Genomic DNA, 23,584 nt, shown 5'->3' with positions numbered 1-23,584 from the left:
CATATAAAGCAATTTTGGGTTCTACTGAGCCAATTCTTATCCCTTGTATCATCTGTCTGATTTTAAGGGCCAATGGTTCAATCGCTAAGTCAAATAAAAGAGGTGACAGCGGGCACCCCTGTCTTGTGCCCCTCTGGAGGTTAATAAGATTAGACTCAAGTTTATTAATAGATAATCTAGTTGTAGACTTAGTGCAGAGATTATTGATAAAAAAAGGGAAATTATCCTTGAAACCAAAACGTATTAAGGCATTATTGATGTGCTGATGGAAGACAGAGTCAAACGCTTTTTCTGCGTCTAAAGCGATAATTGCTATATCAGATTGGTCTTGGGATAAATCTTCAGAGCAATTATGAAAGTAGTCAAGGACTAGGAATAATTCCCTAACCTTAGCAGCTAGATTGCGCCTGGACAAAAAACCCGCCTGGTCTTTATTAATGAGATCCCCCATTACTTTTTGTAGTCTTTTGGCTAAGATGGATGATAATAGCTTGTAATCTGTGTTGAGTAAAGCGATGGGTCTATACGACTCTTTTTTCAGGGGTCTTTCCCTGGTTTCAAGATTAGTGTTGTAATAGATGCTGTAAAAGATAAAGGAATAGGTTTAGTGTCTACAAAGAAATAATTGAATACTTTTCTTAAGTGGGGGGTTATAATTTGAGTAAGGAGTTTGTAAAACTCATTAGGGAGAAAATCTGGGCCAGGTGCCTTATCCAGGCGGGCTTCTTGAATTGCCAAAGAAATTTCCTGCTCAGAAATAGGGGCGTTGATTCCACTTACTGCTTCTTCATTTAAAACCGGGTGATCAAGTCCTTCCCAGAAAAGTTCTGAGGCTTCTTCATCTGATTCCCTAAACGAATAGAGATCTCTATAATAAATGAAAAAGGCATCAATAATCTCTCTTGAATTTTGAAGTAGGTTTCCTTGTTCTAGAATCGAATCAATAGTAGAGCTTCCTTGTGTGTTCTTAACTAAATTTGCTAATACTTTTCCTGCCTTATTTCCATGCCTGTAGAATTTGGCTCTGGTTTTATAATCCTCTTGGATTGCAACATGCATTAGAAAATTATCTCTCTCTCTCTTAGCCAAGGTGTACCTCTTCCAATTTACTGATGATGGTTGAGATAAATATTTACTATAGCTATTAGTAAGTGCTCTCAGTACTTCGTTCTCCCTCAGAGTCGCCTTGCGCTTATAATCGGCCATGTATGCAATAATTTCCCCTCTCATTACCGCCTTACCAGCTTCCCATAGTATATTTGGATCCTTGACAGTGTCAGCATTTATAGTAAAAAATTCAGACATTCTAGTTGTCAACCATTCCCTAAATTTTGCGTTTTTCGTTAAAAACTTAGGGAAGAAAAAACGATGTGTAGCGGATTTTTTTTCGTTTAATGGTATTTTTAAAGTTATTGGAGCATGGTCTGAAAAAGTGACTTGCGATATTTTCGATGTAGCGCCAATTCTCAGCACATTCTCAGTGACTAGAAATAAATCGATTCTAGAGGAAGATCTTACACTTTTAGCTTTACATGTAAACTCCCTTCGATCTGGGTTTTGAATTCTCCAAATGTCTTTAAGAGCTAGATTTTTAAATAAAGTTTTAAACATTTTGCCTTCAAGCTTATCTCTTTTAGTCAAACCGCTATTGAGTTTTTGCCTGAGCCTATCTATCTGCGCTCTTGGGGTCATGTTGAAGTCCCCTGCTAGAATTATGTAGCCTTCTCCTATTTGCAAAATTTTAGTTTGTAGGAATTCCCAAAAACTTCTATCGAAGTTGTTAGGAGCATACAGGTTGCATAAAGTAAAAATAGAATTAGCCATTCTTATTTTTAAAATCACAATTCTACCCTCTGGGTCTATATATTCTGACAAAATCTCATATGGGTTTTTTTTTCCTATGAGAATGGCTACGCCTCTCTTTCTGCCTATACTTGGTGTGAAGAACACTTCACCTACCCAGGAGAATTTTAGCTTTAGAGTTTCTTCTGCGTTTAAATGTGTCTCCTGGATAAATGCGATGTCAGAGTTAAGTTTCCTAAATTGAGAGATTATCATCTTCCGTTTCATTGGAGTTGAGACCCCTCCAACATTCCAGGAAGAAAAAATCAAATTTTTTATATTAGACATTTTTTACACTTTTTCTTTCTAAATTTCTTCGCCCTCCCCTCCCTTGGGATGAGAGAATCTTCTAAAAAGGGAGAGAGAAGAAGAGAAAAAAAAAAAAAAAAAAGGGGGGGGGGGGAGGGGAAAAGGAAAAAGAGCCTCCCAGCACCACTGCCGTCGCTTTTCAATATTGAGGCCTGAAGGATAAAAATGATAAAAAAACCAGAAAACCATCAAATACCAGAGACTCTTATATAATGGCGACATCGATGGCAGATACATTCTTAATCTCATATTAAATTTAACATCATGGTGCATATTACTTAACACATTTTTCTGTATAGAATTTTTCTGCCTCTGCGGCAGTCTCAAAAAAGTGCACCTGGCCCTGGAATTCTATTTTCAGCCTAGCTGGGTAAATGACCGTAGCAGAAAGACCCTCTTTGATCATTCTACCGCAAATTGGGGAGAGCTCCCTCCTCTTCAGGGAGGTTTCGTAGGCAAAGTCTTGGAATACTAATATTTTGTTCCCATCTAATAAGATAGGGGCATTTTTACGAAAAAATTGCATGACCTTGACCTTATCCTGAAAGTTCAGGTATTTCACAATTATAGGTCTAGGTCTTAATCTATCACCCGCTGATAGGGGAGGTCTCCCCAATCTGTGGGCTCTTTCTACCATTAAAGGCAGTGTTTCCTGAGGGATCTTTAGAAGTTGAGGTAAAGTTTCGGCTGCAAACTTCACTAGGTCTGTACCCTGGAAAGATTCTGTAACTCCGATTATTCTGATATTGTTTCTTCTAGACCTATTTTCTAAGTCCTCGATCTTGTTCTGTAACTCTTTCAGAGCTAAAGAGTTTGCCTGTATTTTAGTAACTTGTGCAACTGAATGATCTTCAAGATCAGACACCCTTTGCTCTACTTCTTGAATCCTTGCTGAGAATTGCTTAACCTCCACAGAGAGTGCATGGAGGTCTTGCTTTATTTCCATTCTGAGGGAGTCAAACTTGGGATTTAGAGCTTCAAGGATATCTTTTACAATTATTTGGGAGCTAATAGCCTCTTTTGATTTTACAGAAAATTCAGGTTCTGGGTGTAAATCAACTGTAGTTTCAGTTGTATTTTTATTTCTCTTGTCCCTGGGTCTGGAAGCCATGGTTGGTGAAAAAATTTTAAGGTGTGCCGGTGAGTTTAAAAATTTATCCATATGTGAGTGGGCAGTTAGGAAAGAAAATTTCTGTGTTTCAATCGACAGGAAGAGATCCCTTCCTCGTGCGTGTTTTATAAGTGCTTATTAGGGGAGAGAAAAAAAAAAAGAAAAAAAAAAAAAAAAGCCCCCCAAGGGGAAAAAAGTGAGGGTGAGTATTTATGGGGAGGTGAGTGAAAAGTGCGGGTGAAGCCGGGGAGGGGAAAAAAAAAAAAAAAAAAAAAAAAAAAAAAGGGGGGGGGGGGAGGGCCCCCTAGGTGAGAAAGTGTCTAATCAAGGGAGGTGTTAAGACCAGGGTTCACAATCCCAGAGGACAGGTAATTGTCTCTTAACAATTGAGACCTGGGGTGGTAGACTCGGTTTAGTAATATGGGGTCTAACCCGTTTTTCCTTTCCAATCTTTATAATTAGAGAGTTCTAAGAATAGTATGTTAGGTACAAAGTCAATCAAGTATACTAATCATTTCTAATCTGAGTTTAAATCGTGGCAATTATATGTCAGCTCTCTTTCACTTAGTCCCTCAGTTTAAGTTATCTTATCCCTTTATCTCCTTCTCTTACCTCCCTGTCTATTCTTTCCCTGAGTTACTTGAGCCTGTTATTAGTTAAATGGGAGAGATGAAGCAAAAAAAGGAAAAAAAAAAAAAAAAAAAAGGAACACCTTAGAATTACTTCCTTTTCTCTCCTCTCCCCCCTTAAATAAGAGGCAGATACTTAAGGGGAACCTTAATAGCAGTCATATACAGATTGATGTTAGCTCACAGTTTTACATTCAACATTCTACAAAAGGGTTCAGGTTTACATAACAGCAAAAACCCTCTTTTTTCTTTTTCTTTCTCTTTCCTCTTAAATAAATTCTATGTTCATGGGTAGTCTAATTGTACAACATCTAATGGGTAATAAGAACAGCACCTCTCATGGATAGGGAATCTGAGTATTTTTAAGTTGATATATAATGTGCACCACAACAGGGTACCTTCATGTCTCACCTAGGAGTATTGTTAGCTTAATTTGACTTTAAATATTTTAGTTACTTTACCACTTCAGATTAAATACTAATATCCCTACAGCAAATAATCAACCAGTGATAACTCTTTAGTTATAATAAGAAACAGTCAGCAAGCTTTGTCATGAGGGGGTTAATAACTGCTGGCCTTAGTTGTATAGTGCCCCTCCAGTGGTAATTTAACTATATCAACAGTATGCATATTAAAACAAGCAGATTTTGTCCAAGCACTGTTGGTTTAAAGCAGTCCTCAGCATGACATTTATAGTGAAGTTTAGAAGAAAATTAAACAGTCTTGGTATCAGATATAGTACTTTGTCTAAAGCAGTTGATGAAGCAATAGTCAGCAATGAGCACAGCCGAATCTTTTTACTTAAGATAAATTTGAGCTGTGGACTTGCAGCTTACTTGGCTTGTAGTGATTGGGATGTCCAAATGTTAGGTGCAGCTTAGGGTAATGCTAAGACAGCGTTTTGTACTCCTCTATGTTGCGAGTTATTTCTTTGCAGGGAATAAGTCACGTCTGGTTTATAGGCATAGTCAAGCAGGCAACTTATGGTTAAGCACAGTTAGTATGAAGCAGTCTTTAGTATGCTTATTTGTAGCCAGGTTAAAAGAAAGTTAGCCAGCATTAGTATCAGGAAAGAGTTTTGTCTAGGGAAGTTTATGCAACAATAGACATAGAAAGTACTTTTTTGCTTAGAGTGAATCTATTTTTTATACTTGCGGTTTTCCTTATCTTGTAGTAGTTAGAGTGCCCGGTTGCTCACCGCAACTTGAGACAATGCTGGAACGGCGTCTTATGCCCCCACTCTCTGGGAGTTGTTTTCTTGCAGGGAGAGGATCTAGCCTGGTGTGAATGCACGGTAAAGTGGCTGGGGTAAAGTCAGCGTGTTCCAATAATATGACTTTATGCAGACAGCCCTCTGCTAGGATGCAGGTCTTACTCCGGTTCAACCATCCACCCTCTCTCTGCTAGGTTCAGTCGCTCGCCGCTTGGTCTCCGCCTCTTCCGTGTATGCGCTCACAGACCTGCGACAGGTATCCGGGCCACAGAGGGCTCAGCTGGGGACCAAGTATTCCGGCTCCCAGTGTGTCAAGGGAGCAGGTGTATCGGTCCGGCCAGGCAGGGAAGAGGTAAGATTTTCGTGGAGCCTGTCTGGAATTAAGTCGCTACCCTCTACCCCCATCCATAGCCCAGATGGGGGAGGGTGTGGGAAATAATAGTATTCTGCCAGTAGAGTTTTGTGGTATTTTCAGGCTATCTACCCCCCTCACGCAGCACCGGTGGGAGGGGGGGACTGCCTTTCAAGCTTATCCTGTGTGTGACCTTACCACGGGGTGTTCTGCGTGGGGTCTAACACACCGTGTGGTATCTTGTAGCGCAAAGTTGAAACAGCGCTGTGCGAGTTCCTCCCAACAGTAACCAAACTGGAAGCAACGTCTCCCCTCGGCTGCTGAGGCACCTGGCGCGTAGTCTACCGCCAAGGTCTAATTGCATGGGAGAGATGAACAAGGCTTGTGCAGCACAGCCTCATGCACAAGCTCCTCCTCCGGAACTCTCTTAGCAACCTTTTAATTTACTCCTATTATCAATTTTTCTTCATGCTTTTGGTATCTTTATTTGAATGTAAGCTTAGGAGCATGACCGTTTTTGGTTTAGCACCTGGGCAGCGCTTGCTGATTGGTGGCTATATTTAGACACCAATCAGAAAGTGCTACCCAGGTGCTGAACCAAAAATGGGCCTGCTCTTATGCTTACATTCTTGCTTTTTCAAATAAAGATACCAAGGCTCCATGTACGAAGCAGCAAAAGCTGCTCCAGAGCCCTTGCGGGGCAGGTTCGAATATGCGAGCCTGCTTCCCGCAATGTAAGAAGCAGCTGTCATTAGACCACTGTTTCTTACACCCTACGTCACCTCTGAGGTAGCGAGGGAAAATCACTGAGAGCTCCCTCGTTCTTGGTGATTGACAGCCCCTTCAGCTGTGCGAATGAAGTGGCGGGCATTACACACTGCGATGAGTGTGTAATGATACATACGGGCCAGTGGACAAACAGATCCGCTGCCCGTATGTAGCAAAGGCGGGCGGACAGCTAAGCAAATTGAGAAGCTGTCCACACGCATCTTAGTACATGGAGCCCCAAGAGAACGAAGAAAAATTTCTAATAGGAGTAAATTAGAAAGTAGACATGTGCATGGCGAAAAAATTCGGTTTGGATCGATTCGGATTATTTCGAATTTCGGTTCGGAGCGATTCGAATTCGGAAAAATTTGAATCAATTCGGTTCGGATTTGTTTCGGATTCATTCGGATTCGAATAAATTCGGTTCGAATTTGTTTCGGATTCATTCGGATTAGAATAAATTCGGCTGGATTCGGTTCGATTCGGTTCGGTTCGGAAATTCGGAATTTCGGTAAGTGTTAGGTGGGATTAGACTAGTATTATGTACTAAATTCGTCTGGATTCGGTTCGATTCGGAATTTCAGTAAGTGTTAGGTGGGATTAGACTTATACTGTACAATACTAGTGTAATCCATGGCCATCCGAATTTACCGAATAAATCCGAAGTAATTCGGATTTATTCGGTAAATTCAGCAGTATTTTAATTCGGAAATTCGGTTTGATCCGAATCGCCGAATTTTCCGAATTTCCGAAACGATCCGATCGCACATATCTATTAGAAAGTTGCTTAAAATTGCATGCTCTATCTGAATAATGAAAATTTGATTTTGACTAGACTATCCCTTTAAGCTCTTTCAAGGGCACTTACATTCATAGGTATATAGAACAGTTTCTCATGCCAATCAAAACAATAACATTAGAACTTGAAGTTATAAAAGCTTATTTTGACTGTATATTGCCATTGAACTACACATAAGTAGAGTTATAATAGAATTATCTATATATTATGCAAATTGGTGAAAGCCTTATAAAGAAACTAACATATAGATTTAACCCTTTTCATTTATGGTATAGAACAAGCCAGGGGTGGACTGACAAGTCGGACAATTCTGCCCTTGTCCGAGGGCCCAGCATCTTAGAGGGCCTGCCACCTGTGGAGGCAGATGCATCATTCAGCACTTATGATTTTTTATTATTTATTTATTATTTATTATTATTTTTTTAACTTTCCTGAGGGGGGTGTGGGTGCGGCGGGGAGGTTGGGTCGGATTGAGGTGGGAGCAGGTTTTTGCTTTTGTGCGCTCAAGTGTACAGTGGACTGTGGAAGGCTGAAGGTATGAGCACTCTATGGGCTCAAGCAGAGAGTCAGAACTCAGCTCCTTCCTTCCACTTGATTGTGACTAAGTCCTGGCCAGCCAGACAGAGGCAGCTGATACAGCAGCATTTTCTTGCTTCATGTCATTAAAAAAATAAGGCTGGTTAAAATGGATTCATTGCTAGTAGAACACAAATTCCCCAGTAATACTCCTCTTTTGTATGAAAAATGACATCCATGTGGAACTAATTCTTGCAAATGCTCACCTGCTGCCAAAATGGAAAAGTGTTACCCCCTTAAATTTGTGTAGTTTATATATATATATATATATATATATATATATATATATATATATATATGTATATATATAGATTTGAATCAATGAGGTCTTATTCTACACATATTATCTACCTCGTGTGTGGCTCAATTAATGGTACTCATAGAATAAGCTCAGTTTAATAATTTATGAGTCAAAAAAGCCCATTGGATGTTATACACTGAATCGGTAGTGCAGTTATGTGTAATTATCACAAATGTTTTCTCTGCATACACCTGGTGTACCTGTTTTAGATGACAACTTAATGAACTCCTGTAATTTGCTTTCAATAAATACTGGTCACTACATTCCCTGTTATAGGATCTAATTTTAAAGTTAAATCTAAATAATTTATGATATTATGATTGTTTTTAAGTGTAGACCATAATCCTAGCTTATTGTAATACTATGTCCCAGGAATTCTATGATTTATTCATCTCATCTCCATAGAAAGAAGCGCTCATTAGTAATATGCCTTTAAAAATAATATATGGAAGGTGTTTAGATCCCCAAAGATGTGGGATGTCTTACACCACCCTAAAAAGCCACGTATTAGGAGGTTGTCCTATATCTCTTAAGATTAAACAAATACTCATACCAAAAGAAATTTAAAAAACCACTGTATACAAACTGTTACGAACTTCAGCACTTCCATAGAGTGACACAACATCTGCTGCAAGACGTTTATCAAGCGACCAAAGTATTTCTTGTACTAATATGAAGATAACTAAAAACTGTAGTTTCCATAGGTTGTAATTCACTTTCAAGGTACTGGGATAATTGTTCACAAAGAGGACCTAACAGGTATATAAGAGAGGGCCAGCTTCCTAACATATGGGGGCTGCAATATTTTAGAAGCCTTAAGTGCTGCATATAAATATATGGCAATTTTACACACAAACTATAGTATATTTCATAAAAATGTCCAGTGTCACAGGGTGAGATTTAGTTAAGAAGGACACCTATCAGCTGTTCTCCCTTCCAGAGGGATCTTTCAGTTGTGACCACCTTGTTTGCCCACCCAGCAGAAGTCCCCAAACCCACATTTTTAGTTTGCCTTTTCCTGGGGCCACAATAACTAGAGCAGAAGGCCACATGTGGCTCACAGATCGTTAGTTGGCCATCCCTGTCTTACATGATGAGCCTTCCCCATATCCGTGAGTGATTTATTTGCCTTCAGAAACGTATAGAAAAACGGGTATTAACAATTTTTCTACATATACAAAATTAAAATTATCCTGATTTATAAAGCAAACACTTAAATCATGGATGGTCAATTGGTGGCCAGAGGCCCTCATGTGGCCCTCTGCTCTATTTTTGTGGCCCCTTGGAAAACCTAGAACTAGGGTGTCAATATGTGCCATAGTTTCTGTGCCCCCTGGAAAAAAAACTAGAAATGTGATTTGGGGCGACCAAAACTAAAAAAAGGAAAGAACAGTAAATAGAGGCTACCCTGCAACCTTACCTATATCCTTTGTGCCATTGGACATTTTTAGGAAGAATATTAATATTAGACATGTGCGCTTCGATTAGTTCTGAATCGAAATTCGACCGAATTTGTTAAATTCGGAGATTCGGATCGATTCGAATTTCCGAATTACGGTAGTACCGTATTTACCGAATAAATCCGAATTAGTTCGGATTTATTCGTTACATTCGGATGGCCATGGATTACACTAGTTATTCGTTACATTCGGATGGCCATGGATTACACTAGTATTGTACAGTATATTAGGTTATATCACTCTGCTATGGGTTACACCTAATATACAGTACATAATACTAGTCTAATACACAGCACATCCCACCTAACACATACCGAAATTCCGAATCAAACCGAACCGAATCCAGCCGAATTTATTCGAATCCGAAAAGAATTCATTTGAATTTTTCCGAATTCGAATCGATCCGAACCAAAATTCGAAAACATCCAAATCGATCCGAACCGAACCAAATTTTTCGGCCGTGCACAAGTCTTATTAATATTTGGGTGTTTAATAGTCATAACTTTATATACAGCCCTTAAGGCTTCAAAAATATTGACATGCGGCTTCCGTTTGTTAGAAAGTTGACCATCAATGACTTAAACCATCATCCAAAAAATGTTAGGTTGTCTCTGAAATTGCCAGATAGTGTTTTTTGACAAAACCTCATCCTCCAAACTATTATGTAGTTGCCGCAAAGACTCAGCAATATAGGCAGACATGTTCAAAACTACTACAATCCCACCCTTGTCAGCAGCCCTTTTTTAATATCATGATTATTTCTGAGATTCTAGAATTCCAGCAAATTTGATAAAAGTAAATTGGTAAAATGACATCCAGTATCTCTAATAAGTTTCACTTTCTGTCCCTTTAAAAGACCATATAACTCCCTTATTTAAGTTGTTGTTTTTTTCAACCAAGCATCACATGCCCAAGCAAATTTAAAAGTGCTTTTTATTTTTATCCCTAAAACCAGACTCCAGTTGCCCTCCACCAATATACTGGACAACCTGTGATGGGCACAATGATAGTTGGGTAACACAATGTCCCACCTAACAGCACTACCTTAGCCCCAATGTTAATCCCATGATGTATATTTTTGATAACTAATCAGTAATTTTACCCCTTGGCTGCCAGTAACATATAAAGTAATGATTGCACCTCTTTAGCTGCCAGTAACAAGTAAACAGAAGTGAGTTTAACCCCTTGGCTGCCCCTCACTACTTTCTGCTCCATACTGTAGTGCATATTGACATGGGGATTTTTTTTTTTTTGCACAAGCACTTGTTAATTTACAATATTTAGTTCTTATTAAAAATATTTAAGGAAAAAATTGTCTCTTTATATGGCAATTTAAAAAAATGGTGGGGGAGGGGCAAGGGAGGTAAGAGGGGCACAGGAGATGGAAGGGGCAATAGGGTAGAGGAGGTAAGGTAGATAGAGCAAAGAGGCGGTGGGGGGCCCTGCCACACTTTTGCCCGGGGGCCCCGGTTGGTCTCAGTCCGCCCGTGGAACAATCTGATTGGTCTGAGATGTGTATAACTTGTGTAAGATCTTTGCTAAAATTGTTACCAGATGCTTCTTGGGTCTTGAGGTATTGTATTAATTGTTATACTTGTTTGTAATGATAAATAAATGAATTTGTGTCAACCAATATTCAATAGTTGTGGGGATTGTTTAAGTTAATTGGGGCATAAAATACCTATAATTAAAGAAATAACTTTCACTAACAGTTTTCATTCTCTCTCTTCTTTGAGCAGAATACGACCATCAGTTATTGGTCATTTACCAGATGACAGGCCTAGGCAGAGGATTAGATATTATAATAATACAACAATAGTGTTTTACATTTCTGTCAACACATTTAAATTCCCTTTTCTTGTTTGTGAAGTAAAATTGTAAAAATGGACTCTAACTTCATACAATAAGCACTACAATACAGCAAGTGTCCCCTCTTATTGAAACAGGAGAGGTTGTTTTTATTAAAGGAGGGGTCATGTGCCAGGTGACTATTCATTGGTCACTGATAGAACCAAAAGAATATGGAACAACATTAGGGGGTGGGTTATCACTTATGTTACCCCCCCCCCCCCCACAACGTATGAGTCCTTATTTGAAAGCAGCAATCCTGTGCATTTAAATGAATGGTCCTGTGTCTGACTGCCGCCAGCTGTCTCTTAGCATTGGTTCTACTGTATGGTTTCTGTATAAATTGCAAGATGGCACACAGTGACAAAAGCAATAAATGCTCTTTTGATTTTTGTTCATTTTAATTGAATAAAATAGGTACAAAATCCTATATTTTGGTGAACTGATGCTAAATGTGAGCACATTAAATATGGTTTAGAAATATACAGGAAATAATTAATCCTGTGGTGACATCACCATGCCAGTCAGGAAGAGGCAGCAGTGCAGGGAATCCCCAGAATATGGATAAAAAAGGAGGCTCCGCAGAATGACAACACATGTTCATCATCTGAACAGCAGAATAGATCCCGTTATCACCATGAGATTAATGGAGAATTCTGATTGATTGGAATCAGGGACTTGCTGTTCACACAAACTGATAAATGTCTCACCCTATACTATTGACTATCTGGACATAATAATCTGCAAATACTTTATGTAAAGTTGCCAAACTCCTCTTGCCGTTTACATATTTTTAAAGGAACAGTCTAGTCACAATTAAACTTTCATAATTCAGATAGGGCATGTAATTTTAAACAACTTTCCAATTTACTTTTATCATCAAATTTGCTTTTGGTATTCTTAGTTGAAAGCTAAACCTAGGTAGGCTCATATGCTAATTTCTAAACCTGAAGGCCGCCTCTTATCTGAATGCATTTGACAGGTTTTTTTTCATAGCTAGGCGTTAGTTCATGTGTGCCATATAGATAACATTGTGGTCACGCCCGTGGAGATACTTATGAGAGAGCACTGATTGGCTACAATGCAAGTCTGTCAAAATAACTGAAGTAAGGGGTCAGTCTGCAGAAGCTTAGATACAAGGTAATCACAGAGGTAATAAGTATATTAATATAACTGTGCTGGTTATGCAAAACTGGGGAATGGGTAATAAAGGGATTATCTATCTTTTTAAACAAAACATTTTTTGTGGACTAGACTGTCCCTTTAACTTGCTATTAAAGGCTACATTGTACAAAACTGCACTACTCCTGTATACTGTAGTTAGTTTATTGGATTATACAGACAGTGCTGAGCTCAGGCTGAATACAAAAACAGAATGTTTCACTACATAAAACTAGGTGTCTATCTGAATCCTTTGTGGGTTTGGCTATTATTAATGTGTGCGCCTCATTAATCACATAGATTATACTGATTTTATATTATAATTCCAGTCACATATCACATAAGCTCTGTGTGTAATTATATAGTTACACCGGTATTTATTTGCTGTGTGTATTGTCTAGGAAAGTACCTATATTAGGGAAACAAAAAACAAGGCACTTCCTATTCTACTCAAAACATGGAAGGGAGTAGGAAGAAAAAAATCACTTTAAACTACAGAACTATTTATAAAACTTTATTTAATCTTTTTGAAACTGAAATTAAACTGTTTTCTTCTTATCTAATGGTGAAAGGAACCATTTTCTATAGCTGCTGATATCCTCTGCAATCTCATTGGTGTTGGGGAGTTAATTCCTTTTTTGTGACTCTCAGGAAGCTGATTGGTTGATTTTTAGATTGATGGTATATTGGCTGGAAAAAAAAAGCAATTACTAAATTAGTCTTTTTGTTACTATACAGCTTCTACCCCATAGGTAACACATTGTAATCTAAAGAATTGACAATTTTCATATAATTTCTGGTTTCTGCAGTCACTGCCCTGAAAGAGAATTCACATAAGACTATGGGCCAGATTTAACAAGCAGTGAATGCTGCTGTCTCCGCCCGAAGTTTACGGCTTGCCGGAAATTGAAGTTAAGAAGCAGCGGTCGTAAGACCACTGCTCCTTAACTTGTCCTCCACGTTTTAGGTCGCGCACTTCAATCAGCCCGATCTGATACGATCAGGATGATTGACTTCCCCTGCTAGCGGTCGATTGGCCATGAATGTGCAGGGGGCGGCTTTGCACAAGCATTTCACAAGAAATGCTTGTGCAATGTTAAATGCCGACAGCGTAAACTACAGCGAATCATGTCCGCCCAGCATATAATAAATCTACCCCTATATCGGGATGGTACTTTCTTCTACAAGTTTGCAAAAGTCATTTTCATTTGCAAGTTGTGTGTAAAAGGGCAGCTGTTGGAATTCTCTTATAATTACTGTGCTGAAGTAACACTTTAAAGAACCAGCAGTGACAGTTTTATACTTGGAATCATATTTGATAATGAAGGTTAAAAAAAGGAATGAACATCAAATCAGACTCCTGGCTCTGCAGCTTCATTTTAGACAATGATCCACATCAGATTATATTGTAAGACCCCTGACTTGAAAGCCCCTCTTCCAGACAAATATCTGATCTCACATCTCATATCCCTGAGTTCCTCTGTCACCTACTTACCTTTTTAATGTCACCGGGGCTTATAAAGTTGTTAATGTAGTTATCCCGGGATGCACCAAAAGCTGTGGATAAAGAAGGAAAATCAGATCAGACTCCTGGCAATTAATCTCCCATTTCAGGCAATAATTCCCATTAATTTATAGGAGACTTGGTCTAGAAGCCCCTTTTACAGACAAATACCCACATAGGACCCCAAATCCCACACTGGTCTTCATGTCCCACTGTCAGCAAAATACTCACATGAGACTTCAGATATGGTCCTGAAGCCCCTCTGTCAGCCAAATAAGTACATGAGACTTCAGATCTGGTCCTGGCACCCCTCTGTCAGCAAAATGCATGAGACCTCAGATCTGGTCCTGAAGCCCCTCTGTCAGCCAAATACCTACATCAGACCTTAGATATCATCTTGAAGCCTCTCTGTCAGCCAGATACCCACATCAGACCTCAGATCTGGTCCTGAAGCCCCTCTGTCAGCCAAATACCCACATCAGACCTCAGATCTGGTCCTGAAGCCCCTCTGTCAGCCAAATACCCACATCAGACCTCAGATCTGGTCCTGAAGCCCCTCTGTCAGCCAAATACCCACATCAGACCTCAGATCTGGTCCTGAAGCCCCTCTATCAGCTAAATACCCACATCAGACCTCAGATCTGGTCCTGAAGCCCCTCTGTCAGCCAAATACCCACATCAGACCTCAGATCTGGTCCTGAAGCCCCTCTATCAGCTAAATACCCACATCAGACCTCAGATCTGGTCCTGAAGCCCCTCTGTCAGCCAAATACCCACATCAGACCTCAGATCTGGTCCTGAAGCCCCTCTATCAGCTAAATACCCACATCAGACCTCAGATCTGGTCCTGAAGCCCCTCTGTCAGCCAAATACCCACATCAGACCTCAGATAAGACCCTCTGTCATGGCTAACCTTGGAACCCCTAATGTTTCGGAATTATATTTCCCATAATGCTCAACTAGACTGCAGAGTGCCTAAGCATCATGGGAAATGTAGTTCCAAAACATCTGGGGAGTCACACTTAGCCATCACTAGGATATGACATAATGACATTGTATGCAAATTAGTCTGTAGGCAATTACTTCTAGCAAATAACAATAATTAATATTCACAAGGATTATGGGGTCGATCACAATCCCTTAGAAAAAACAACAACATATCAAATGATTTTTCTAAAACACTCCATAGACTAAAGATGATTTTCTGTAGAAATTCATTAGATATGTTAGATATATTAGGTATATTTCTCTAAAGGACCCATATATTAGGTTATAATTTTCCTTATGTTTGCTACGTATGTGCATTTGTTTTTCCGTAGCAAATGCAGAACTAGGCACTGTCACAAGAATATTTGCGGCTCTGAAAAGAGATGAATGTGGCTTGCGGCAGCTACTTTCGTATTCGTTACAGAACAAAAAAAACAGAACAAATGCACTTACCTAATGGTCACCATGATTATGTACGGTATAAAATGACCATTGTGTTCTATTGGGTACATAGCTACCTCACTCTTTCTGTTTACAGTTTGCCTTACAAGATATGAGAGTAATTTATAATGAACAGAGAAAAGAGTTTGTATTTTGTATCATTCTGATAATTTATGTGATTCATGCAATAATACTTTGTTAACCTCTCTAGACCTTTAAAGTCTCATTATCACTACAATGTGCTCTTTAGTGAAACGTTAGAAACAGTAATTCTATAAGAAATAAGTGAATAGACAATATGTAGTAGATCTAATTATTTTATAGATATTTTATTCCCAATAACTGATGATGTCAAACTCAGTTAAATCCCACTGGAACCTAAAATTCTAACCAAAATATCCAATAAGTTTCTTGTCTGCATAATAACCTAAACCTATCATTATCTCTAGGGGCTGCCTACATGTTCTATAACAGATCACTTAAAGGCTTCTTACCTTTAGAATGTTGTTCAATAAAGTGCTCTGACCTTATAAACATGTGACAGTGAATATTGTATTGCAGGTCACTCTATTAGTGAATGGTAGTTTTAATCTGACTTTAACACTTTGTCTAAATTGAATCAAAATCCCTTCCTTGTGTAATAGCCAAACACCTTACTTACCTCTCCAGGTAGAAGAGTAGATCCATGAAGCCTAGTTCTAACAATAGGTTCTCTGTATGGGAATAAAAATACTCATCAGTTATGTATTAGAGAATCTATGGTATAGCAGGAACAAATTATCATGACTTTTTAGAATAAAGATAAGTTTATTTAGTAAATTACACCCAAGATGCTACATTTAAACACTGGAATCATTCAGATCACTCCTCCTATGTAGAGAAATCTTAATGAAAGACAAACACCTCAGTGCTAAATTCAATTAATCTTTAAGGGACATAAAACAAATAATTTATTTTGTGATTCAGATAGAGGATACACTTTTAAATAACTTTCCTATTTACTGTCATTATTAATTTTGTTTTATTCTCTTGGTTTCCATTAAGGAGCAGCAATGCACCACTAGGACCTAGCTGAACACAAGTATACCAATGACACAAGGTATGTGCAGCCTCCAATCAGCAGCTAGCTCCCTGCTCCTGAGCTTACTTAGCTATGCTTTTTTAACAAAGGATACCAAAAGAATGAAGCAAATTGGATAACAGAAGTAAATTGGAAAGTTGTTTAAAATTGTATGTTCTGTCTAAATCATGAAAGAAACCTTTTGGGTTTGATGTCCCTTTAAATCTAAAGAGGCTGCAGTTAATTTACTAAAAATAATTAGGAACACTCAATTAAAAAATGTAACATTAATTGAAAACATCAATGGAATATCTATACGTAAGTCTAAGAGGGAGGTTGACTATATTAAAGTGATTAACCCCAACCTGGAGTCCCCGAGTGAGGCAGAGCTTCATGGCTTTTTGTGCAAATAAATTATATTAAAATGATATGAAACCCATATTTTTTCTTTCATGATGCAGATAGAGCAGCAATTTTAAGCAACTTTCTAATTGACTCCTATTATCAATTTGTCTTCGTTCTCTTTGTATCTTTATTTCAAAAAGCAATGCTTGCTGATTGGTGGCTAAATGTAGCCACCAATCAGCAAGTGCTACCCAGGTGCCAAACCAAAAATGTGCTGACTCCTAAGCTTCCATTCCTGCTTTTTCAAATAAAGATAGCGAGAGAATGAAGAACATTTGATTATTGTAGGGTGATCATATTGCTGCTTTAAAAAGGGACGCATATGAAACATACATATGTCAGGGTTCCTATAATGGAAAATTATTCAAAACATTTCTTTAAGCAGCCCTGACATATGTATTTTTCATATGTATCCATTTAGCGGAAATATGGTCACCCTAATAATGGGAGTAAATTAGAAAGTTGCTTAAAATTGCTGCTCTATCTGAATCATGAAAGAAAAAAAAAATTGGGTTTCATATCATTTTAACATTAATTTCAAGGTAATATTTCCAAGTATTATTTTAGAATTTAAGAAATGGTAAAATGTTGTATACTTACCAATAGTATCCTCAAATGGATTTACATCCTACAGGAAAAAAAAACTACAGTTATAAATACAATTAAAATTAAACTTTATTGTTATATTTATCTTTGATGTGGAATCTTTTTTATCTTTAAGATTTCTATTGAGGTGAATATCAAACAGGTGCAAACAATCAGTACATCAGAGTCTACAGGTTTATAAGACAAAATCAAGTTACAGAACGTATAACATTGTGCACAGGCAAATACATAAATCATTATTGTACAATAAAACAACCTATAAAAGTATACGAATGACTCTGAAATAGTGGTAGTAACTTGAAAAACAGCCAATGACGTACTATAGATAGACTACTGCAATATGATATAACTTGCCAATGACGTACTATAGATAGACTACTGCAATATGATATAACTTGCCAATGACGTACTATAGATAGACTACTGCAATATGATATAACTTGCCAATGACGTACTATAGATAGACTACTGCAATATGATATAGTTTGCACAAGAGAAAAACATAAATAAAATATAACACCTAATTTTTCAAATATTTCCTCCTTGTAAATAGGGGCCACATTTGGGCCTGATTTAAGTAATAAACTGCTATATGATGGAGGAAAAAAAAGTATATAACTCTCAAGGATCACACTTGGGTCCTAATAAACATCCTTAAAGGGACAGTCGAGTCAAAATTAAACGTTCATGAGTCAGATAGGGCATGCAATGTAAACAACTTTCCAATTTACTTTTATCATCAAATTTGCTTCCTTCTCTTGGTATTCTTTGTTGAAGACTAAGACAGTGCTAGTTCATGTGTGCGATATAGATAACATTGTGCTCACTCTTGCGGAATTATTTATGAGTCAGCACTGATTAGCTAAAATGCAAAAGTACAGAGATAAGTGGGCAGACTTCTTAGATACAAGGTAATCACTGAGGTAAAAAAAATATTTAAATATAACAGTGTTGGTTATGCAAAAATTGGGAATGGGTAATAAAGGGATCACCTATCTTTTTAAACAATAAACACTCTGCAATAGACTGTCCCTTTAAGTATCCTACAGCAGGATGTCTAGTAAATCTGGAACACTCATTTGTCTAAATAAAACTAATCAAATTCTGTGATCTAACACAAATATCTACTATCATAAAATAATATGTAACAAAATCTGTCTATAAAGCGCTTATAGATCTATACAGTATATGAACCTCTACTACCCTCTAGTGGAGAAGATCTGTATATTCACACAATAAATTAAGATATTGAACTATTTAATTTTAACTCAGCACTATAGATGTGCATTAAACATAAACTAGACCATATATATAGTATAAATTAAAAAAAAATAAGAGTAGACAAATAATACCATATAAGTTAGTCATGAATACAGAATAATGTCATGTTTCCAGAGTAGACTAGTGGCTGAATTACAAGTTATAGCCTTAACCTGCATAATGATAGAATAAGGGATGCTATAATTATGAACATGTGGTGAGAATAATAATATATCTTAGATATTATTTGTACATTCTAAATAATGTCATTTTACAGAACCGGGGTGGGGGGGGTGGGATAAATAAAACACAGACTAACATCTTAACACGCATTCTGAAACATGAATATAGCAATATGTACATACAATTACCAGATATATATATATAAAGCAGAACTTCAATATTTATTAATATAATAAAGTTGCCCTACACACATCAGCTATATGACAATTAAATGAAGGTTTGCTTACAGTTAAATAAAAAGGTAATTAGCTAAAGAAAACCTAACTGTTGACAGCAACTAACTATAAACTACGACAATAGGTCCTATCTATATCTAGGAACTTAACTTCAGAGTCCTCATAAAAGTTCCAACTATTGAGCAGAAGAAACATATGGTCTAAGTAGGCTGATGTTAAAATAAAAAGGTGAAGTCCATTATAAATAGTATAAGTATAGCGCTGCGGAATCTGTTGGTGCTCTACAAATAACCGATAATAATAATAATATAAACTGTTCTATCCCACACCGGCTCTTCTAAATTCATGACCCATTGTATCAGCAGAATAAATTCTGACCAAAAACACAGGCCAGTCCCAGTAACCCTCTGGCAACAAAACTCTAACCAAACAGTTGATGCAACATATCCTAGTAATCCAGGGAAAAGCTTAGTGGCCTCTTCCATAGTGGTGAACCAACATGCAGCTCGCGGTCTACGGTCAAGTAATTAGCGCCCTTCACTACTGACCTTATATAAGTAAGCTGGTCAGCTATACTAACTGGTGGGCCACCACACGTGTCCACCAACTTTTCTATCTAATCTCTCAGACAATCTACACCCTGCTCACAATGGTCACCTGCATCTCCCATTGCAGAGATCAGCAAATGCAGTGACACATCTTGGCTCACATACTGTATACTCTTGTTGTCCGAGGCTAGGTCCAACTAGCAAACAATGGGTCTCTGCCGCTCCATGGCTGCCTCCATAGTAGATTATTGCACAAAAGCACCTTCCCTCATCTTTTCAGTTTTTTCAAGCCTAAATCTTCTATAAAAATTACAATAATCTGCACAGGAAGTTCTCAGTTTTGCAAAATTAAATGAATAGGCTTGGACTTCAAATCTGATGAGTGATAAATAGTGGATTTATCATCTCTAGTGTTCAGCCATGAAAAAGAGCAGCCATCCTGGTTGCCACTCAGACACACACCCCTAAAATCAACCTTTTAACTCATATCTGGGAGTTAATCTAAGGTACGTGGTCCTAGTCATTAAGCACCTATTTATAAGTAAACACATCCAGATGCCAAGACCTTTTCAATATCAAACGCCTAGATTACGAGTCTTGCGTTAGCCTTAAAAAGCAGCGTTGAGGGGTCCCAACGCTGCTTTTTAACGCCCGTTGGTATTAAGAGTCTGACAGGTACAGGTGTACCGCTCACTTTTTTTCAGCGATTTTCGCATACCGCAAATCCCCTTACGTCAGTTGCGTATCCAATCATTTTGATGGGATTTTCCTAACGCCGGTATTACGATTGCTGGAAAAAGTGAGCGGTAGACCATCTCCTGTCCAGACTCCTACCGCATTTAGAAGTCAGTAGTTAAGAGTTTTATGGGCTAACGCCGTAACATAAAACTCTTAACTAAAGTGCTACAAAGTACACTAACACCTATAAACTACCTATTAACCCCTAAACCGAGGCCCCCCCACATCGCAAACACTTAAATAAAAATTTTAACCCCTAATCTGCCGACCGGACATCGCCGCCACTGTAATAAATATATTAACCCTTAAACCGCCACACTCCCGCCTCTCAAACACTAGTTAAATTTTATTAACCCCTAATCTGCTGTCCCTAACATCGCCGACACCTATCTACATTTATTAACCCCTAATCTGTCGCCCCCAACGTCGCCGCTACTATATTAAAGTTATTAACCCCTAAACCTAAGTCTAACCCCCCCTATTTTAAATATAATTTAAATAAAACAAAATAAAATTACTACAATTAAATAAATTAATCCTATTTAAAACTAAATACTTACCGATAAAATAAACCCTAAAATAGCTACAATATAGCTAATAGTTACATTGTAGCTAGCTTAGGGTTTATATTTATTTAACAGGCAAGTTTGTATTAAATTTACCTGTAAAATAAATCCTAACCTAAATTACAATTACACCTAACACTACACTATCATTAAATTAATTACATAAACTAACTACAATTAGCTACAATTTAAATAAATAAACTAAAGTACAAAAAAAACACACTAAATTACAGAAAATAAAAAATAATTAAATTTTTTTAAGCTTATTACACCTACTCTAATCCCCCTAATAAAATAAAAAAGCCCCCCAAAATAATAAAGTTCCCTACCCTACACTAAATTACAAATAGCCCTTAAAAGGGCCTTTTGCGGGGCATTGCCCCAAAGTAATCAGCTCTTTTACCTGTAAAAAAAAATACAATACCCCCCAACATTAGTGATGTCCCGAACTGTTCGCCCGCGAACGGTTCACAGCGAACATAGGTTGTTCGCATTCGTGTTTGTGGGCGAACACATGGCGATGTTCGATTCGCCCCTATGTGTCATCATTGTGGAAACTTTGACCCTTTATGTCACAGCCGCCTGACACATTAGAGCCAATCAACATCAGACACTCCCTCACAGACACTCCCAGCTACTCGGAATCCGCCATTTTAGACTCATAACGACCTTACTTTTTTAATGAGAGGACGTGTTATGTTTTCGCTCCTGACATTAATAGGAAAAACATAGCTAGGCTAGTGTATTTACAGTCCAGAAGGACTCCACTCATCTTTGCTGCAAGCACAGTACCCCAAAAAGCCCTTTTTAGGGCTATATTTCGTGCCGTTTTTTTTTTTTTTTTATTAGCATTTGCCTGGCTTTCAGCTGTGTGTTTAAGGCTCACAGCATATGCTGTGACTACTGCCACCACTGATATCTCCCTAACAACATTAGTTTAAATTTAACTAACCCAAAAATATAATTATTTTTCTAGTGTAATTTTTTTTCATTTTCTATCAGGCCAGTGTCACACAGCATATACTCTGGTTCATTGCTCTGTGCCAGCCAGCAGCGTTAATATCCGTTTATAACATTATTTTTAATTTAAAAAAAAAAACACAAAAAAATATTTTTCTAGTGTAATCTAATTACATTTACTATCATGCCTGTGTCTGTCAGGCTCACTCAGCATTAATATACCTCTTTTTTTTCAGTCTTTTGGTTAATTGGTCTGTGCCAGGCAGCCACCCAGCACTCATATCTATTTTTCTTTCACCTTAATTTTAATATATATATATATAAAGAAAAAGTTTAAATTTGTTTGCTAGTGTAATCAAATCTAATTTTCTATCCGGCCTGTGTGTTTTGCTGACATAGAGAGCCTACTGTGTTTACTTGCTGCCCTCCCTAGTCTATGAGCCACGACTCATATGTGTTTAACCTTTTTTTAATTCCCCCCCCCCCCCAAAAAAAATAATTTCAATCATTTTTCTAGTGTAATCTAATAGTATTTTCTATCAGGCGTGTGTGTATCCGACATACATAGCCTACTGTTTTTAATAGCTGCCCTTCCAAGGCTATCAGCCACGACTCATATGTATGTGCTTAACCTTTTTCTTAAAATTTCCAAAAAAAAGTCTTTAAATCATTATGCTAGTGTAATCTAATTGTATTTTCTATCAGGCCTGTGTCTAACTGTCTATCTGACTTACACAGCATACTGTTGTTATAATTGCTGCCCTACGTAGCAGCCAGCCAGTGCGACCACTCATAGAGTCATATGTGCATTGCACTTCTTAACATAATTTTAATATTAAAATCTAAAATTTTTAAATATTTTGCTAGTGTAATGTAACTTAATTTTCTATCAGTCCTGTGTTTTTGTCACTTACACAGCATACTGTGTTAAATTACTGCCCTACCTACCATCCACGACTCATATCTGCCAGCCTGTCTGCCAGGCCCAAGTAGTCAATTAGTGGCACCAATCACAATTTTTGTAACAGTAATAAAAAAAAAAACACATAATTTTTTGGACTGCAAATATTCAGTCTCCTAGGGCCATTGAATTTAATTTACCTCCTGCCTGCCACTGCCAGCCTTTTGTGCCAGGCCGTCTAGCCAACTATTTACACCAATCATATTTGTTGTGACAGTATTCTAATAATTAAAAATTAAAATTTTTGGTAATAGTTGCTGTGATTTGATTCCTCAGTTTGCTGGTGGGCTTTGGGTGCGGCTATTCATGCAGGCCATATAGAGCTGAAAACATTCGGTGTCATATCAGCTATTAAACTAATAAGAACAGTACTACCAAAATACAGCCAATGAAGGGCCTTAGGAAGACTGGGCCAAGGTTGGATTGTAGTATTTGGTTAGGCTAATCATGATGGCCATGTAGACCACCACCACCGAGAGTCCTGGAAGTAACAGGGATGATGAGATGAAAGAGCTAAGAATAGTAGAACTTGAAACAACAGAGTTAGCCATGGGTGTTAGTGCAAAACCGCTTGGCTTTTTTTTGGCTTTGGGTGCGGCTATTCATGCAGGCCATATAGAGCTGACAACATTCGGTGTCGTATCAGCTATTAAACTAATAAGAACAGTACTACCAAAATACAGCCAATGAAGGGCCTTAGGAAGACTGGGCCAAGGTTGGATTGTAGTATTTGTTTAGGCTAATCATGATGGCCATGTAG

The 23,584-nt window shown here is 37.8% G+C and overlaps 1 long non-coding RNA gene across 1 annotated transcript in view; it reads right to left on the bottom strand.

The window, feature by feature from the left end:
• Positions 1-12,870: 12,870 nt before the first annotated feature.
• The window catches only part of LOC128642124 (uncharacterized), a 29,342-nt gene continuing 18,628 nt past the window's right edge, over positions 12,871-23,584 (bottom strand). The window contains exons 2-5 of the long non-coding RNA XR_008399624.1: positions 17,367-17,394; positions 15,963-16,014; positions 13,865-13,926; positions 12,871-13,059 (exon numbers count right to left, since the gene is read on the bottom strand). This is a non-coding gene — a long non-coding RNA (uncharacterized LOC128642124). The remainder of the gene's footprint in view (positions 13,060-13,864; positions 13,927-15,962; positions 16,015-17,366; positions 17,395-23,584) is intronic.

The sequence above is a fragment of the Bombina bombina genome, chromosome 11, assembly GCF_027579735.1.
Source record: "Bombina bombina isolate aBomBom1 chromosome 11, aBomBom1.pri, whole genome shotgun sequence".
Lineage (NCBI taxonomy): Eukaryota > Metazoa > Chordata > Amphibia > Anura > Bombinatoridae > Bombina > Bombina bombina.
Note: the sequence above shows the minus strand (reverse complement) of the source record. Positions and strands in the feature narration are given on the sequence as shown.